The following is a 5562-nucleotide window of genomic DNA, read 5'->3' as shown; positions in this document are numbered from 1 at the left end:
TTTTTTTTTTTTTTAGAGAGAGGACAAAGGGAGAGCGAGAACCTTAAGCAGGCTCCATGCTTAGTGCAGAGCCTGACACAGGGCTTGATCTCAAGATCTCGGGATCATGACCAGAGCCGAAATCAAGAATCAGACACTCAACCAACTGAGCCACCCAGGGGCCCCATAAGCATCTTATTTTAATATCCAACAACCATAACAAGCAGTTTAGCAAACAAAGTTTGTCATTTTCCTCTTGTGCATTAGTCTGTTCCAGGTCACTTTTTTAAAAATGTTTTATTTCTGAGAGAGAGAGAGAGAGAGAGAGAGCATGAGCAAGGGAGGGTCCTAGAAAGAGGGATACACAGAATCTGAAACAGCCTCCAGGCTCTGAGCTAGCTGTTAGCACAGAGCCCGACGCAGGACTTGAACCCAGGAACCGTGAGATCATGATCGGAGCTGAAGTCAGACACTTAACCAACTGAGCCACCCAGGCACCCCTAGTCCAGATCACTTTTAACAAACAAGTGGTTAAGATCAGTTGCACTGAAGAAATTGCATTTTTGGGGAGAGCTGAATTGGAAATGAGGAGAAGGAGAGATAAATTAATGGTCCAAGTCTTTAGAAGAAGTTAGGTCTAGGTGAGGCTGAGCAGGAAAGGGCATGGGAATACCATTTACTGATCATACCACATGCTTTAGAAATAGCAGGCCCTGGTTTGATGCTATCAATTTAATTGTCTCATGTAACTAGCAAGACAACACTATATAATAGAAAAGTAGGTAAAAGGAGCATCCCCATATCATAAATAATGAAACCAAGTCTTAGAGAGGTTAATTAATGACTCAGGGTCCTAAAATCTTATGTAAGTTCAAAGTAAGATTCAAACTCAGGGCTTTCTAACTCATAGCACATGTTCTTTCCTCAATGCTAGCCTGCCTCTCAAATAAAAATTATCAAAGCTACACACACACACACACACACACAACTGTGAGGGCTAATAAACAAATTCAGCAAAATTGTAAGATACAAAATCAGCTATATTTCCATATGCTAGCAACTAAAAGGAAATTTCAAAAAGGAAATAAGAAAACAATCTCATTTATAATAGCACTAAGAAGAATGAAATATTTACAAATACACTTAATCAAGGAGATGAAAGGCTTGTACACTGAAAACGTTAAAATAATAATGTAAGAATTTGAAGCAGACAGAAATAAATGGAAAGACATCTCGTGTTCATAGGTTGGGGAAAAAAATTAATATTGTTAAAATGTCCATACTATCCATACTAATCTATAGATTCAATGCAATCCCTATCCAAATCCCAATAGCATTTTTCAAAGTAACAGAAAACAATACTAAAATTCATATGAAACCACAAAAGACCCCAAATATTCAAAGCAATCTTGAGAAAGAAGAACAAAGCTGAAGGCATCACACTTCCTCATTTCAAAATATTTCAAAGCGACAGTAATCAGAACAGTATGGTATGGGCAGAAAAACAAACACATAAACCAACGGAACGGGATATAGAAGAGTCCAGAAATAAACCCATGCATATATGGTCAACTGATTTTAAACAAGGGTGTCAAGAACACATAGAAGATAGTCTCTTCAGTAAATGGTATTTGGGAAAACTGGATATCCAAATGCAAAAGAATGAAATTAAACCTTTATCTTAAGCTATATGCAAAAATCAACTTAAAATGAATCAAAGACTTAAACATAAAACTTGAAACCATAAAACTAGAAGAAAATATAGGGGGAAAGCTTCTTGACATTGGCCTCAGCAGTGATTTAGATAGGGTACTAAAGGGGTTCTGACACCCAATTCCAGTGTCTGTTGGGTGATATCCCCCACACAAGCAAGCAATTCTTTGGACACCAGCTGGGTGTCCTACAATTCAACACAATTCTGACACAATGTGTCCAGAGATGGCATCAAGTCCTACATGTAAAGGGCTCAGTCCTACAAAACTGACTTCAGATGCCAGTCACAAGCCCAGGTTATCACCCATGCTTCTGACCAACTGGCTATAGATTGGAGGTTCCCATGACCCCCTCTAACTCAGGATGCCAATTGCAAGTCTAGGTTGTCACCTGTACTTCTGAACAACTGGTTATGAATCTTATGACACACACCCCCCACATCCTCAAATTCAACTAATTTGTTACAGTGGCTCACAAAACTCAGAGAAACAGTTTACTAACTAGATCACTGGTTTACCATAAAAGGGTATAGCTCAGAAACAGTCAGATGGAAGAGATCCGTAGGGAAAGGTATGGGGACAGAGCATGGGGCTTCCCTGCCCTCTCCAGGTGTGCCACTCTCCCCATTCTCCACACACTCACCAACCTGGAAGCTCTCCAAATCCCATTCCTGTGGGTTTTATGGAGGTTTCATTACATAGGCACTATTGATTAAATCACTATCCACTGGCTATCCATTAAACCTCCACCTCTTCTCCCCTCTTAGGAGGTCAGAGGAATGCCCCATCCTGAGTGCAGTCCAAAGGTTGCCTCATTAACATTACAAAAGACATTTTGTTGGTCTTATTACTTAGGAAATTCCACAGGTTTGCGGGAGCTGCTAGCCAGGAACTGTGGATGAACAGCAAAGAAATATATGAAAAATGTATATTTTGGTCATCTGAATGACCAAATGCATATTTCTTATAAATCACAATATTGCAGACACCTAAAAGTACAGGCAACAAAAAGAAAAATAAACAAATGTGACCACATTTAAACAAAAGTTTCTGTACAGCAAACAAACCAATCAACAAAATGAAAAGGCAACCTCCAGAATGGGAGAAAATGCTTGTAAGCCATAGATCTGATAAAGGGTTAGTATTCGAAATATATTAAAAATGCCTACAATTCAATAGCAAAAATAAATCCAATTTTTAAACTGGCAAAGGAACTAAATATATATTTCTGCAAAGAATACATACAAATGGCCAGTATATGAAAAGGAGCTCAACATCACTAATCATCAGGGAAATGCAAATCAAAATGACAATGAGATACCATTTCAAACCTGTTAAGGTGGCTATTATAAAAAATATTTATATGTAACAAGTGCTGATGAGGATATGGAGAAAAGGGAACCCTTGTAACGCTGTTGGGAATGTAAATAGAATAGTAGCTATGGAATAATTCCTCAAAAAATTAAAAACAGAACTACCATAGGATCAAGCAATCCCACTTCCAGTGTGTATGTTCAAAAGAAATAAAGTTCCTATTTCAAAGAGCTACCTGCATTTCCATGTTCACTGAAGCATTTTTCCCAATAGCCAAGATACAGAAGCAACCCAAGTGTCCACTGATGGATAAATGGATAAAGAAAATGTGCCATATACATACAATGGAATATTATTTAGCCTTTAAAAAGAAGAAAATCTTACCATCTGCCAGAACACGGATGAACCTGGAGGATATGATGTTAAGTGAAATTACCCAGACACAGAAGGAAAAATACTACATGATCTCACTTGTACAAGGAATCTAGTCAAACTCATCGAAGCAGAAAGTAGAATGTTGGTTGCCAGGGGCTCAAGGGAAGGGTAAATGCAGAGGTCTTAGTGAAAGAATACAATGGTTCAGTTAGACAAGATGAAAAAGTCCCAGAGATTTACACTGCAGCATAGTGTCTATGGTTTTTTTGTTTTGTTTTGTTTTACGGGGAAGTGAAAGTGCTTTACTACCAAAAGTTCACAAATGTGTGGATAGCACACACCAGTGAGAATTCCAGGTCTTGGGGAGGGTGAAGGAGAGGGGGTGTCTAACACTCAGAGCTAGGGACAGGACAGAGCCCTTGGCCCACTGTCCTCACAGCTTCACAATGGGAGGGTTGGGGGAGATGGGGACCAGACAGACTAGAGTGCAGCCCAGCTGGAGGTTTGGGAGAAAGACCACATAACTCATAAAACCTTGTCCTCTTTCATTTTTCACTTTTCCCTGGGTGACTGGGATGCCTGCCCAGCCCTTGCACACGTGGGTATCCCCTGCCCAAGAGGTCTCTGCCTTCCTCTCCCAGTGGGGCCATTTGTGACAGGGAGAGGACCGGGGTCCAGGGACCTGGAGGGGCCTGGGACAGACGGAGGGCCTATGGAGGCCCTGGGGTCTGGAAAGTTCCCTGGTCCTCACACACACACACCCCCCTTCCATGGTTAAGGATCTTTTGCTGGAAGGGCCCAAGGAAATACTGTTGGGAATAACCCCAGAGGCCACTGCCCCTTTTCTGGGCAGCTTGGAGGTCACACTCGTGTAGACAGCAGCAGAGCCAGATGGTCAGCTTCTGGGCTGCTGGGCCCTCAGCAGTGTCCTCAGATCTGGATGTGGAAGGTGCTAAGGAAGTCGGGGGCCTTGGCAATCATGTCCTCAAAGTCCACAAAGCCCAGCTTGCCACCATTGTCCAGGTCGGCCTCCTCGATGACCTTGTTGCACACAAGCATCACCTTGTCGTCGTCCAACTCCGACTTGGTGAGCCGGGTCGGCCTCCACTCCAGGTCCTCCTTGCAGACAAAGGTGTCAAAGGTATAGTTGGCCTTGAGCTCCTGGGAAGCCAACTCGCAGAGCACGGAGAACATACCCACAGCTGCTGAAGGTGAAGTTCCCCACTCCATCTTCAGAAAAAGCCTCTACAATCCTTTCCTTGGATGGGTTCTCCTGGAGCTCCGGCATCCGGAAGATGAGGCTCATCAGCACATGGGCAGTGGGGCTTTTCCTAGAGTCCACTGACACAAGGCTGTGGGCCAGCTCGTAGAACCATGCAACTGCACATGGAGCTTGGGGATGTCCTTCTCATTGAAGGTGCAGTCCTGGTAGTTGTTCAGCTGCTCCTCCATGGAGGTGGTCTGCTTGTGCTGCCCAGGCCCCAGAGCCTGAGCTCCCGGCCACTGCAGACCCACCCCACGGGCACCTGGAGGTGGGACATGACCATACCTCTAGCATGAAATACTGTATCATATATTTAAAATTTTACTAACAGGGTAAATCTTCTATTACGTGTTCTTATCACAAAAAAAATAATGAGAACAAGAGGAAACTTTTGAAAGTTATGGATATGTTTATGGCAAAGATTGTGGTGATAATTTCATGGGCGTATACCAATCTACAAACTCAAGTTGTATATATTAAATACACACAGCTTTCTCTATGTCAACCATAACTTAATAAACTGGGGTTTGCTTGTTTGTTTTTGAGTGATCAAAGGAGTACAAAGAGACACTGGACACCTGAAGGATAAGGAAACAAGTGGCAGAATATGAGCGCTGGACACAGGAAGGAAGTGAGAGGATGCCAAAAACAAATGATGCCTGTTGCTTTACCATTTTTCCAACGTGTATCTTTTATTTTTCATGTTTATTTATTTATTTTGAGAGAGAGACAGAGACAGACCATGAGGAGGGGAGGAGCAGAGAGATTCCCAAGCAGATTCGATTTCATGAACCCTGAAATCATGACTTGAGCTGAAATCAAGAACCTGACACTTAACCGACTGAGCTACCCAGGTGCCTTTCCAAGGTGTATCTTAACGCAGGAACAAGAAATAGAGTTTCTAACTGAGCTCTATAG

General features: G+C 42.3%; 1 long non-coding RNA gene and 1 pseudogene across 1 annotated transcript in view; both read right to left on the bottom strand.

The window, feature by feature from the left end:
* The window catches only part of LOC144229607 (uncharacterized), a 214731-nt gene that overhangs the window by 88029 nt on the left and 121140 nt on the right, over positions 1-5562 (bottom strand). The window lies entirely within an intron of this gene.
* LOC144229591 (calcium and integrin-binding family member 2 pseudogene) overlaps positions 4311-5562 on the bottom strand; it is a 4638-nt pseudogene continuing 3386 nt past the window's right edge.

The sequence above is a fragment of the Crocuta crocuta genome, unplaced genomic scaffold (genome assembly GCF_008692635.1).
Source record: "Crocuta crocuta isolate KB4526 unplaced genomic scaffold, BGI_CrCroc_1.0 scaffold657, whole genome shotgun sequence".
Lineage (NCBI taxonomy): Eukaryota > Metazoa > Chordata > Mammalia > Carnivora > Hyaenidae > Crocuta > Crocuta crocuta.
The sequence above is the reverse complement of the archived record's forward strand: the minus strand, read 5'-3'. Positions and strand labels throughout refer to the sequence as shown.